The 14289-nt window shown below is 38.1% G+C and overlaps 1 protein-coding gene across 1 annotated transcript in view; it reads left to right on the top strand.

Annotated features, from left to right (window-relative positions):
* The first annotated feature begins 261 nt into the window (after positions 1–261).
* Positions 262–14289, top strand: part of LOC6574232 (trophoblast glycoprotein) — a 47087-nt gene continuing 33059 nt past the window's right edge. The window contains exons 1-2 of the mRNA XM_002000254.4: positions 262–882; positions 7285–7373. The gene's annotated coding sequence lies outside the window, so the exon portion shown is untranslated. The remainder of the gene's footprint in view (positions 883–7284; positions 7374–14289) is intronic.

Raw genomic sequence — 14289 nt, 5'->3', positions numbered from 1 at the left:
ACTTAATCAATTGCGTTGTTGAAATAAATTGATTCATCTCTTTAAAAACAAGCTTCGTCCCACTGTGCCGTTCGTCGCGCTTAAAGCCGCTCTTCGTGCCACCCACTCATACAACTGGAGTCACACACACACACAGAGCGAGTCGCACACTCGCACACAAGCGAACAGCAAACAAGTTCTCGACCAAAGTTCAAACGCAACCTGGTTGGCGTTGGCTGCCGGCAATGGCGACGTCGACGCCAACGTCGCCGCCAGCTCAGTTCAGTTTGTTTATAAATTTTGTGCTGTGCGGACGTCAGCGCATCGCTGTGTCGCTCTCTCTCTCGCATACTCGCATACTCGCTTTGTCGTCTTCGCGCGTGGCGCGTTAACTGCCTGACCTCCCTCCCAGCTCCTCGCACGCACACTTGCCGCCTACGCCAGAGCAAAAGACGCGCGCGACTGGTGAAGCACACAGGTTACACATACGTGCGTACACACGTACATACATCTACATATATTCATCCACATATATGCGTGACTGTGTGTGCGCTTGAGTTTTCGTCTATATTTGCATTTGTATATCGTGTTTACCGTGTGTCGCGTTGATTTCTTTTGTTTGCTGGCCAATTGTTGGGCTTAATTAATTGCAAGTAGCATATGGCTCAGCAGCAACAACAACTACCACAAGCACATTGAGAGACTTCGAGTATATTTCGCAACAAATGAAAAGGTATTGAAAAAAGTGCTTACTTATCCACCAATACACAAGCACAAAAGCCAGCAGAAGCAGAAGCAGAAAAAGCAAACAGCGGCAAACGAAGCAGCAGCAGCAGCAGCAAAGCCAATACAAAACCAGTTTTCGACAACGCTGCAAGCAGCGCAGTCGCAGCGGCCAGCACGGTAAGTGTGTGTGTGTGCATGTGTGAGTTGTTGTTTTATCAGTCTGTCTGTGGCAGACGTCATCGTTGTCGCCGTCGTCGTCGCCGTCGCCGTCGCCGTCGCCGTCGCCCGCCCACACGCCCACGTTGAGTACGCCTCGCCTGCAAAACTGGCTTCAGCTTTGAAAATGTAACTTTAATTTTATTAAAGAACTGACTTAAAAAGCTCGATGACTCCATCACTGCCATCTCGCTCACTCGCACGGCACAGACTGCCAGAGCAGCGACAACTTGTTGAAAGAATTTTAATATTCCAACTAGTCAAACACACGCAAAAGACGCTGCCAAAGGAGAAAAATTCGAGTCGTCAGCAGTTGCTAAAGGACAAAGCATGGGGAATAATTTAAATCATGCTAAATTAAAAACAAAACTAATTTGCACAGTTTTGCAGTTGGCTCCAACTTTGTCTGCGCTGCTTCTGTTGACAGGAAAAAATACTCATTTGGACAGCCAGCAGAAAGAAGAGCAGCGGCAACTACATCATCAACAACAACAAAAAAGAACTGCAATGGCAATAGCAACGGCAATGGCAATAGCAACGGCAACAACAATAACAGAAGCAACAACAATAGCAACAGCAACAAAATCCTGCTAACAAACTTTTTAATTGTCAACTTTTAACCGAGTCGCAGCATCGACTCGACTCAACTCGAGTTTAGCCTAGGCCGAGAGTGCGACTCGAGTTCGTACTCAAAAGAGAAGCTTTCAGCAGTGTTTTAATGTAATTTTATTTTTTTTTAGTTTTTATCTACATTCACTAATTGAAATCGAGTTTGCTCGCTTCTCCTTGCATGCAGTGCATATATTCCTTTTGAAATTATTTAAGAGCTCAATGAATAGAGCGAACTTTTAAGTTTACATTTGAAATGGAAATGTTAGAATAGCTGAAATAAATCCCAGAGAGATCGTTAGCAATATAATCTTGTATGAACCTCATAGAGTAAATATACATAGTTCTTTTCTTCTATTATTTATTTATGAGAATATTGTATTATTCCACAAATGAAATTGTAACTTTGTTAAAAAGAGCTATGGAATGTATGCCTTAGGTGCCTTATATGTATGTGTGTTTGTAGTTTATTTATAATTTATATTTGCATAATATATATATACATATCTAATACAATAGAATTCTGATTAGATCATGCAATTGTTATGGAATTTTCACTCAGTGTAAGGCATAATATTTATTTAAATATATTTTTATTGCATTCACATTTGCTAGCTAATTCAATTTTCAATGTATATTAATAGAGCTGTAGCTTCTAATATTCTAAGCTTTTCAGTTTCTCTTTCCAGTTGCTCCAGAATTTGAATTCACTTATATTCAGGAAAATTTATTATTTATATAAAAGTTTTTTTTTTATGTGTTTTAGCTAGAATATTCGTACATAAATCACAAATTACCTAATGTGCTTCTGAAGATTCTGTTAAGCTGTCACCTAAGTCATCTTAATGTGTTTTTAATTGTTGGCAGTTTCTTCGTACTATCTTTCAATTAGTCAACACTGAGTCAAGGCTTACAATAAGTATAAGACAAATATGAATATTGAATGTACTTTTTGAGCAGAAAAAGCTCGCTCAACTGTGGCTTTTTGTCAAGTTAATTAATATGTTGTTATAATTATTGTTTGCCTCAAAGTTGTTTTTTTAGTGCTTCATTTAAATACAGCTTTTGCTTATCTCAAGTGCTAAGCTCTCATATCAACTAAAAAGTCGACTTAAAGTGGAGTACAAGAAAATAAAACAAGTAAGAAGGCTCCAGTCGAGACTGCTCGACTAGGAGATACCCTGAACCCTCCAAGCTGATATTCTAATCATTGTGGACTTCTTTTATGCACACATACATACACATGCACTTTTAAGCACGCGCTCTGCTAACTGCGCAGTAGGCAGCGGCTGCGCTTGGGCTGCAATGCACTATGGGGAATTTTGCCGTTTTTCGGGTATTTAGTCATTTTTGCGAAGTATGAAAATTTATAATTTTTTTATGTTAACATCTTAATAAAACTCCAAACTTTAAGGTACTGTACCCAAAATGTTGAATAACAGTCCACTGTTAAGCCTAACAGCTGTTAAAGTCAGCTGTTATCTTCGAAAAGCATTTGCCTTCAGCTTACAATTTGTGTTAGCCGATTTTCAAATCATCGTTATTCAATGACCAGACATTATTTTTGAGAAATTTAAAAAGGATATGAATTTTTAGGGCTTCTACTATGCGTTGGCTTAAAAACCAATTGATGTTTGAACTTATTTTAATCATTTATTGTATAATTAGCAAATGTTGTCAAATTTCATTTCTTGTAAATGAAATTAAACTTTGCAAAGACATATAAAACAGCCACCAGGGCGCACCAGTGTAATTCCAATTGCATGTTATAGAGTAATCAATTGGGATCTTAGTGCCTTTGTCTCAATGTGCACTTTTGCGCACAACCGGCGCAAATCAATTTTTAGCAGGTGACTATGAGCTGACCTGTGTGATATTTGGCTCAATGAAAAAGGCAACTCTAACCAAGAAATAGTAATTGTGATTTTGAAACTAAATAAGACTAATATTGATTCAACTTATAAATGATATTAAAAAAGCAAAAGCCGCTTTTTTTGCCAAAATATAAATTACAAATGGAAGAAATGCAGCAGGAACAAAAACTAGCTGACAACTATGAATGACTGCCTATGACAGCAAATGTTTATAAAAATAATTGTTCATTTGAGGCAGATTATGGAAAGTACTGTTCATCCTGTAGGCTTTTTTGGTAAGGAAGCGTCTGATTTGCCCAACCAGGTCTATAAATCAGACTAATTTCATCATGCATGAGAGCATGAGAGCAGAATCCATAATTTCGCTGATGGTTTTTAACAATGGATACATCTGATCAGATTATTTCTTCGGCAAATCTTTAGAAAAGAGTTTGAAAGCATAAAGGTCGCTGTCTAATGAAGTTGTACGTATTGTATTATGTAAAGTTGAAGGCACAATTAAATCAGTTGAAGAACCCGAATTTTTTTAGCGGATCAATATTTCTGGCTGATTTGGAACTCGAAACTGAAGAAAACTAATTTCGATTTTATGAAAGTTCGATTGTTTTCAATTAAAATTATTATTTTAAAGTATGAACAAGCAAAATTCTTAAAAAAAAAAAAAAATTTTTAATACAAAATTTTAATAAATTTTTTTTGGGTGGGCGGTGACACGCCCATTTTTCTAAAATATATTTCTGATGGTATACATATTAATAATACAAAAACCGGATCAAAAAATCTGGCTTAGTTTTTAAGTTATTAATTAATACCCGATAATTTGGATTTTTCCCCATAGTGCAATGTGGGTAATATTATGGGAATTTATTTGTTGAATAATTTCTTATGTAGACGTACAATCTTAATAAAACTTTCAGAACGTAATCATAATGTTCAAATGTGTGTACATTCCAAAGCAAAAGTCTCTAGTACTTGAAATGCGTTTTTTACAAGTTGGGGGCGAAGGGGGCGTGGTATCGAAAATCTGTAAATGACAAAATCTTTGAATCCATTAACTCTATATACAACGCAAATTTTAAGTCTCCAGGTCTAAAAGTGTTCAAACTAGGCTGAAAAAACCAAGTCGATTGCTCGATTATTCTCGATAAAAAAGTTATCGGATGAGTTATCGAAAAAATAAAGCAAACTCGTACTGCCTATGGTATACACGAGTATGCATGCCAAATTTCAGCTCTCTAGCTCTTATATCTTCTGAGATCCTTTTGCTCATACGGACGGACGGACGGACAGACGGACAGGGCTATATCGACTCAGCTCGTCGTCCTGATCAAGAATATATATACTTTATGGGGTCTGCGATGATTCCTTCTGCCTGTTACATACTTTTCACAAAACCATTATACCCTGATTTCCCATTTTCAATGGGTTCAGGGTATAATTAGAAAAATATTTTGGCAACACGGCATTTGGCTGGCATTAGCTAGAAGCTAGAGCCAAAGTAAGCAAAACTTTCTCTTACCGTTAGATTATATATGTACCTATTCGCATGCACATCCTGCCAGCCCGAGGAGCTCTGGCAAATATTCAACACTTTCGCCAGCCAAATATTTGAAATACATTTTGATGTCTACACTGAGCTTTGCATAATTTATGCATGTGTGCAAAAATGCTAATAACATGCGAAGCCATCACTCAGCTTCTCATTCTCCCGCTCTCTGCCTATCTCACCCTCTCACGCTCACTCTCTGTTATTTATCTTTCTGTCTGTTATGTGCTGGCTGCGTCCTTGCTGCCTGCCAGACAGTTTATATTTTTCAATCAGTGTCAGAGCTCTCGACAGCCTGTGATAAGTTTTCCCAATGCGTAGGCTGCATTCTTTAATTGCTTCCAATTTAATTAGAAGCCTTAACCCTAAATAAGTGAGGGTGCTGACAGATATATTCAAAATATAGGCTTTTGTTGGATACTGAACTGAAAGTTTAGTTAGTTAGTTAGTTAAAAAAAATCCTATGTAATAATAATAATATAATTTATTTCGTCTTACTTCAGCTTGTGAGTTTTTGAAATATTTTTGTACTACGTTCCGAAATGTATTCCTAAAGAATCATATGTGTAAAATTGATTCTAATCAATATTGAGGAAAACTTGAAAAAAATATATATATTATTTTTATTTATTTATTAGAGATTAGAGTTTATATAAATTAAAAAATTACTTAAAGCATTAAACACTGGTAACTGGGGCAATATAATGTATAATGTATTACATATTATATATTACATATTACTATTTCTCAACATATATGAAACTCAAAGAAAAAGTAATCTTATTAGCCCTGACTGTCTGTTACAAACAGAGTCACATATCAAACATGCCCAGATTTAGGCACAATGATTACAGAGAAAAATAAATGTAGGCCAAGTCCCGGATGAATTTCGTTCAAATAGAAACTAACAATATTGCAAAGTCAATGGCAATTTATAAATGTTAGTTTCAACTTTGTGTAACCAGTAAAAATATGTTCCTTAATTATTTCCCTTCAACAAATGTGTAAAAATATATTCTCATAAATAACAGCAGAAATTCTATGGCAAAACTTTGTCAGGTGATGACAGACAGAGCGAGTGGAAGAGAGAGAGAGAGACAGAAGGCGAGAGCGAGAGCAAACTATGCTGTAAATGACACTGCCCCAGTGGGGCGTCTCTTGGCTTTTGCCTCGGCTTTGTACTTGCAGATTGAAATGTAAATAGAAACCGAGCTCACAATATATATGCAAACATTTGTTAAGCCTGCGGCATGAGCCCGCCGAGCGTTCAGTTGCGGTTACGTAAAGCACTTCTGGTTGGCCAGGTCCTAACGAGTCTCGAGTTTATAGAAAAAGTTTTCATCATTAGAAAAGTGATTCAACAGTGCAGTGAGCGGGGTCATGGAATCAATCGAGCGACAATTTTAAGTGTTCGAGTAATCGAAACGTATCGATAAGTTACTTAAAACGGCAGCTGCAGACAACTTAACAAATGAATTCCGAAATCGTTCTAGAAGTTGTTTTTAATCTTATCTAACATCTAAATAAGTAAACGAATGCCAAAAGATGTTGATGATCTGTTAAATTCATATTAGACTAAGTTGATTTATGCTACTATAATTTAAATACTTGATGCGATCAAATGAACTAGGTTATAAATAATATTAAAAATGGTTTTTGAATTTTCGGTGCAGTCAAGCAAGTGAGTAGCATAGGCTTTATATGCACTATTCTTTTGTATTGTTATCTGATCTGATCTGAGCTGAACATTTGTCACATTTAATGACTCCAAAAACAAACTGCTGAGAAATTATCATAGCTATTGAAATGCAAGGCACGTGCAAGGGGTACGATAACTGTCCGTTATTTATGTCTATGAATATTATATATATTGGCGAGGTCTTTGGCTGAATCGATTCAGCGCTGACTGCAGCTCGCAAATATTTTAACTATCTAGAAATGTAAGGAAGTATCTTTATGAATCATCGTATGAACGGGTCGTTGCAGTTGGCTACAATAACTGAAGTAAATATTTAATATTTAAGTAAACGAAACGGAAATTAAATTTAAATAAATAAAAATTAAAGTGCAACGCCATGAGGAAATTCTCATGAAATATTTATATAAACTACGTACCATTTAATCTCTGTGTATCTTAAAGATAAAATGGTTGCTCATATTTTCAATTTTTATGCCTTTTACTTTATTTTTGTACACGTATTTTATATTTTTATTTATACCCGTCTGTGGTGTGGAATATGTTTAAGCCAAAATAAGAAAAAAAACAGGCATTTTAAACGAGGCGTCGAAACGAATTTATTTTATGACTCATGTGCGGCTTTTTGTATCTTGCAGCAAACAGCAATGCGAGTCAGCACAACTGCCACAACAACAGCAAGAACAACAACAACAACTGCAGCTTAATTGGCGCGCGTGTCAAAGAGGTGAGTTATAGACGAGGAGCCCCTGAACGAAAGCAAGCACAAAAACTGGCTACATGTCTCGAGAATTGCGTTGTTAAAGATGCTTTGAAATGGAAAATGTCTGGAGTCAATGTGACTGCGGGGCATGCCACAAGTGGCTAACACCTCGGCCACCTGGCGTAAGGTGTGGGCAAAACGTGTCCGTAGCAAAATGTAGCAAATAGTGTGGCCTACTAATTGTCTTTTTTTTCGCCATTATACTCTAATATATATTGGCTAAAGAAGGGTATGCTTGATCCAAGGCAAAGAGTTGACCCTTGCTTCAGTAGGGTTTATTCATATTAATGATAGACAATTCGATTATAGAAGAGAATAAGCTGCAAGTAGAATGAAGTTGATCTATAGTACCTATAGACCTCAATGTCATCGATAAAGTTCTGCCACGCATCAATAACTTCGATGATTAGAGATCAATGTAAATATTTTAAATTATCCAATTTATTTTTCTGTTTGCATACAATATTAATGTATTATTTCAGTTGAGTCTTAATCATCGCAGCTATCTAATTATTTATTCATTTATTTTATTTATCGGGACCTGTTCGATATTGTCAAAATCTCTTATCTATTTCCAATTTGAGCAATTTCAATAGGTTTAAATGTAAGTAACTTACCCAATCTAGTTAGACGCTTGATTGCCTAGCATTATAAAATTAGCTAACTCACCAGGCAGGTATTTTCAGGTCGACTAACCTTAGCTTTCCTTTGCTGCCTTACTTTCTATGCATTACTTTTCCGCTTTTCCTTTTGTGGCCTGTCTACGGCTTATTTTGTAAATTACGGCGTCCTTACAGTCGGGGCAGTGGGTGGTTGCACGGAATGCGGGACATAAGCAGGAGGATTACAGCTGTCAGCTCTCTCTCTCTCTCTCTATGTGTGTGTGTGCGGGGGGGAGACGATGCCACCAGCTTCGTTGCCACATAATGCAACGCTTTTTGTCTACTATTGTGTGCGGTAGCCGTGTCTGGCTTGACTTTGGTCTGGGTAAGGTCAATGCTACAGGCGTCGGAGCCGGAGCCGGAGCCGATGCCGGAGTCGTAGCTGGAACTGCTGGCAACTGCTGTAGTCGAGTGGTGCACCGAAATTTACATTTAATTAGACATAATTGTAGCAATTTATTTGTTTTAGGTTTTCGGGTGTGGGGCGAATACTTTAAAGTGATTCATTGAATCGTAATTTTGTGGCGTGATATCTACGGCAATGCGTGAAACGGCCGGAAATAACATTTTAATTGCATTTTACAATTAATTAGGCCTTGCTAATATCTATATCCAAAATTAACTGTTTGTGGGCTATTTGTGTTTCAGTAGTAAGGATATTAATTATAATGTTAGAAAGTAGATAAACTATGATAGATTGTACACTGCATCAAGGGGTTAAATAGGAAAGCTTATAAATTATTTAATTTTACTGTTCCTTTTCCGATTAAATATAAATATAATATAAATATAAATATAAACAATTCGATTCCCCAATTTGGTGTTCTAAACCCATAAATAATATACAAAATTGTATTTGTGTATTTTACTTAGCATTAAATTCCAAGTTGCCTCCAGGACAAGTTTCTGGGTTAGACCACATTCTCCGTCAGTTGCAGCTGGCTATTATTCATTAAAGTTTAACTCTACACACACACACGCACACAGTGCACTTCATCATTAGGGTATAGGAACGTCCTGCCTCAGCCCACCTGAACTCACCTGTTCGAAGTAATTTCCTAGCAAAACTATTTTCGTTGCTCAACTTCTGGTCTTAGCCATAAGCCGGCTGTTGGCTAAAAAGGTGGTACTTAACCGGGCCCCAACCCCTTGTTAAGGCCATCTCAATATTTGACTGGACTTAATTGCAATTCGATCTGAGTTTTAATTTAAATTTGAGCAGATTAATAACACAAAAAAGAAGAAGAAGAGAAAAGCTATAGGCAGACGCTGATTCTATATATGTAACAAAGGAAGGATTTCTCGTTTGGTTTGCTCCATTTTATTTAGTTTTTCTGCGAGCATTGCGATAGACTCGTTGTTGAAAACTTTTTGGACAGTTATCCTTGGAATTGTTCGTGACACGTGGCGTGGCTGCAGGGGGCAGGTGGTATGCATGCCCAGAGGCGTGGCAAACGGGGAGCGGTTCAGCTTGCTTAATATTTGATTACCCGAAATGCGGAGGCTGCAATATGGCAACTGTTTGCCAATGGCAAACACCAAAAGTCAGATGTTTGTTTATGCAGATCTCTTTCTCTCCCTCTCTCTCTCTCTCTCTCCCTCTCTCTCTCTCTCTCTCTCTCACTCTCTCTTGCATTGCTTGCATTGCCTGAGGCTTGTCGGCTGAGCAGGAGCTGAAACAAACAATTGTTAGGGGGCCACATCAATTTGTAGTCAGATTATTTATTTTGTTGCCATCGTATAATTGGAGCATACACTCGGCATTTATGAACTCAAACTAAAATGAGTCTGAAGAGTCTGAATAATAATTACAAATAAATGATCATGAATATTGCTATTAGTATTTCAGTTGAGGTAGTTGAGGCAGCATACAGCCTGTATTCTATTTTCAGTGACATGCAGTTCCACTTCAAGACCTTTTGAAATATCAAGTTTTCCCTTGCTTTGCCAGCCGAGTGAATTATTCTCTCAAACTATAAATGAGCATTTCAGCAGCGATTTTCATTCATAGTTTATTTACTGTCCAATTCGCTCTCTGAATTATATATTTTCCCCCTCTCTATATGTGTGTGCTTCTTCAACTATGATTTTTCTCAATCACTTGAGCATTGATTTATTTGACCTTTGCTGCTTGTTCGGAAAAGTGCAACTGGTTCAGAGCTGCCTTGCGCTACTGCAGTTCGCAATTTTAGCCTCCTTGCAGCAGCCTCGCTCTCGTGCCCCTCCATCAATAACTTGGACAGCTACTTCTTCTTCTTCTTCTTCTGCTCTAAGTACTTTCTACCTAATGGCAAACATATTTGAGTACTTCCGGCTGTGCTCCTCCTCCCTCAGGCCAGGATCCAGAGCAAGCTGTTTTTTTCAACTTGAGCGATTTATTTGCTTTAACATGATGCAGGTCACAGGCAAGCACAGCGCCAGTCCCGCCCTGCCCACAAATGCCCCTGCCATGGCCATAAAAACAAACCTAAAAGTCAATAGCGCAAAATATATAAACCCAAGCAAAACTCGTAAAAAATCATTTCTTATTTATTTGAGCGCTGAGCGCGAAATGAAATATTGCGCAAGCAATGAAATTACATTTTTCCTTCGTTTTTTGTGGGCGTCATTAGCGGTGCGGCTGCTGCGAGGAGGGTTAGCGTTGGCCGGGGTAAGGAGGGGACACTGGAAAACGAGCGGAATGGAGCGGATTACGCCTGTCGATTCAGCGTAAATATTTGCACAAATCTAATGAGCACTTGTGGACCGCGCTCTAGGACTGCGAGAGCTCAGAGATGACGCCTGAAAATGTTTAGAAAATGATAACAAATAACCCCAAGTGAAATCAAGTATATAATAAAAATTGCAGTTGAATATAGTAGGAGATACCCTGTAGAAGGGATTAAAAGAGAAGTTGAAATGAAAATTATATTTATCGACTCTTCATTAGCGATTAGATATTCCTTAAGGGAATTTTTAAATAGATAAGAGAGTTTACATATTCCGTTTTATAGGGAATGCTGCCTAGCATATATAATCTCATTTACTTTATTCCTATATCAATAATTATTGTTCAAAGCTTAAAAAAAAGTAAAGTATATAAGAATACAAACAAATCGATATTTATCAATATAATTGCATTCTTCCCTATGAGTTGAACGATAACACCTATCTACCAACATCACATTAAAGCCAATATTTATTTGCGCCCGTTTCATAAACAAACTCAACTTTAATATACCCCGCCCACCCATATATGTATGTAAGGTATAATGTAAAAGGAAAGAAAAGAGCAGACATAAAAATACGAGAATCTTTTACACATTTGCGGTACCAGCTCCCCGAGGCGTCGGCCCGCCTCTACCCCAGGCCTGATAAGAAACTTGAGCACTTTGTCTCACTACCTTGGCCCCGCCCACACTCAGCCTAGCTGCCCTTTAGGCCACAGCCACAGCCAGAGCCAGAGCCAGGGCCATAGAGTAAGGCAACTAACTTGGCTCGTTGCGCATTGTTCCATTGGCAACATGAAGTAGCTGTCCCCCATCTCCGCTCCTCCCTTCCCAAACACTATATCATGTTATCCACCCACTTGCACATGTGTTTTCCTTTTGGGCCATGGCCATTGTATATGGCAGCCGTTGCCTCTGGCCCCTCCACTCCTCTATCACAATCTTAGTTATGAGCTTTCTGCTTGTTGTCCTTTGGCTGCCTCGGCCTGCTTCAGTCTGCTGTCTCATTGTGACTCGAACTGAGCATTTTCGGGTTTGTTTCATTCACAATTGAAGCGCAGAGATGGAATATTAATGACTTACCAACTCATAAAGCTAGGGTAGCTAAATAGCCCTAATTTTTTAACTTATCGTCCAGTAAGTTCAAAGAGCGCCACGAAGTTTGTCTGCTAGGAGAGTCACATTCAATGGATACCCTATCTTATGGCAATTTATATGCATATTCACTTTATTTGTCGAATTCCTTATCTGTGCCAGGGCCATGGCCCTTGCCAGTGCCAGCAAAAGTCAGCTTCATGGCACTTTATACATCCTTTTATGAAGTCCTTCTTGTTGTGCTTGTTGTTTTTTATTATTTTTGACCACTGGCATTTCATTGTGCGTGTTAATACATTCCCAATTTTCGTTTTATTCTTTTTATCGCATTCCGCTGCCTCATCGCTGCTTGCAATATTTTCGCCTGATTAATTTTTGCATTTCCGAGACAGAGAGGGACCGGTCTGTAGGGACCGTCTCTTGCTGAGACGTTTTCTCACGCGATTCCTTGCCTTCACGCTGGCTCCTTTTTTGGCCCTAATTGCATATTTTGGCCTTAAACGTTGCGGTTATTATGTGCACGGTTCGCTGTTGTTGTTGTTGACTATGTTGTTGCTGTTGTTGCTGTTCCAGTCGTTCCTGAACTTATTAATTGTGTAATTTGGTTTGGTGTTGGCCCGGCCAATTTCAAAGGCCCATTAGAGCTGGCCAATTCACGTTCATGCACCGATACGCTTATGTTCGTTTGCCTTTTTGTTTTGCTATTGCCCACCAGATTTCGTTCACAAATATATATGTATATGTACCATATATATATGTATATACATATATATGTACATTCAAAAAAGAACTGGCCATGCGTATCCAGTCGGGACACTTGAGCCGCTTAGTTTGCCTCTGTTTGTGGTTCATTTTAAGTTTTCCTTTTAAATTTAAAATTTTTAGATATGAAGCAATCACAAATTCGAACAAGAATATAAAAAGAAGTTTATTATAATATAATATACTTATATTGTTTATGAGTATATACATTTATATATTTCATTTGAATTTTGTGGTATTAAGTCGGCTTTAAAATAAATATCTTGCATGTCCTATATATTTTAAAGGCCTTCACCCTCTTTGAGAGCGGCACGCCCATGAAAGGCAACACCTCAGCTGCGCTCCTCGCGCTCGCCTTCCACAATTTATTGAATTTTCTCGCCTAATTTACTTGGTTTTTATTTATTGTGCATGTGTGTGAGTGTGTGTGTATGCGTGTGTATATGAAGACGTGTATTCATAAGCGAGCATTTTGTGCGCTTAACCACATTGCGTATACGTAACGTAATTTATAACTGCCAGCACACACACCCAAACACACCCACGCGCACACACACACACACACACACATGAAACGGACGAACAACTTTTGGAACAATATTTGAAATGAATGGGCGCCTCTTGGGGACTCTGGCCTCAAGGATTTCAGCCTAGCGCATAGCCGGAGGGGTAGCTTATTAGTCTTGTTGTTGTTGTTGCTGTTGTCGTTGTCGTTGCGGTTCGCGGCACAAATTCAATTTCGAGTCGTTGTTACCAAAACTTTTCGCTCTGTGTGTTTGACGAGATGACAAGCGCACACGTAGACGGCATTTCGTGTATTTGACTTTTAATAAAACCAACTTTCGCCGAGCTGCGATTCATAAGGCAACTTTTCAAATATGATCCGGTTCTGCATGCTAAACACTTATTAAGTGCCTGCGAACATGGTCACCGGCCTGATGCCGCCAACAACGATTCCATTCCATTCCCATGCCCGGCATAAGCCACGCATTGTCAGCGCGCCCCCTGCTCCCGGCTCTCAGCACTCCTTTTAAGTCCTACAAATCAGGCTCAGAATAAAAAAACCTGTTCTACAGCATTTTTATATTTATTTATTTCTTTTTTTTCTTGTATGTGGTTGAGCCACTCGATATGGCAGAACGTGTCGAAAAGGAGACTCACGAGCAGAGAATGCAAAAGCAAAAAAGAAACCGAAACGCTGATCAGAATATTCGAACAGGGAATACCCTTTAGAAACACAGACTGTTGAAATATTCTTTAAAAAAGAATTATATATCTAAGCAGTACAAATTGCGTCCAATATATACAACTAAATAGTATACCATTTTATGTATATTAAAATACTTCAATATTTCCAGATCTTTCAACTTTTATTTTGTATTTTATATTTATTTGTTATATTATATTGAAAAAAAAAAAAAAAAAAAAAAAAATATATATATATATATATATTAGAAGAGTATATTCAAATTTGACATTTTAAGGTAACCTCATGGCGGATATGTGACATCTGACTCCACTCCCTCGTTCCACTCCCTGGTTCCACTCCCAATTCCAGGGCCACTATGAGTTCGCCTTTCGGTTACCTTACCTCTGGGGTGAAAACAAAATGTTTTTATTTTTCGGCTTCAGTTTCAGTTTAAGCTCATCGCC

The sequence above is a fragment of the Drosophila mojavensis genome, unplaced genomic scaffold, assembly GCF_018153725.1.
Source record: "Drosophila mojavensis isolate 15081-1352.22 unplaced genomic scaffold, ASM1815372v1 contig_277, whole genome shotgun sequence".
NCBI lineage: Eukaryota > Metazoa > Arthropoda > Insecta > Diptera > Drosophilidae > Drosophila > Drosophila mojavensis.
Note: the sequence above shows the minus strand (reverse complement) of the source record. Positions and strands in the feature narration are given on the sequence as shown.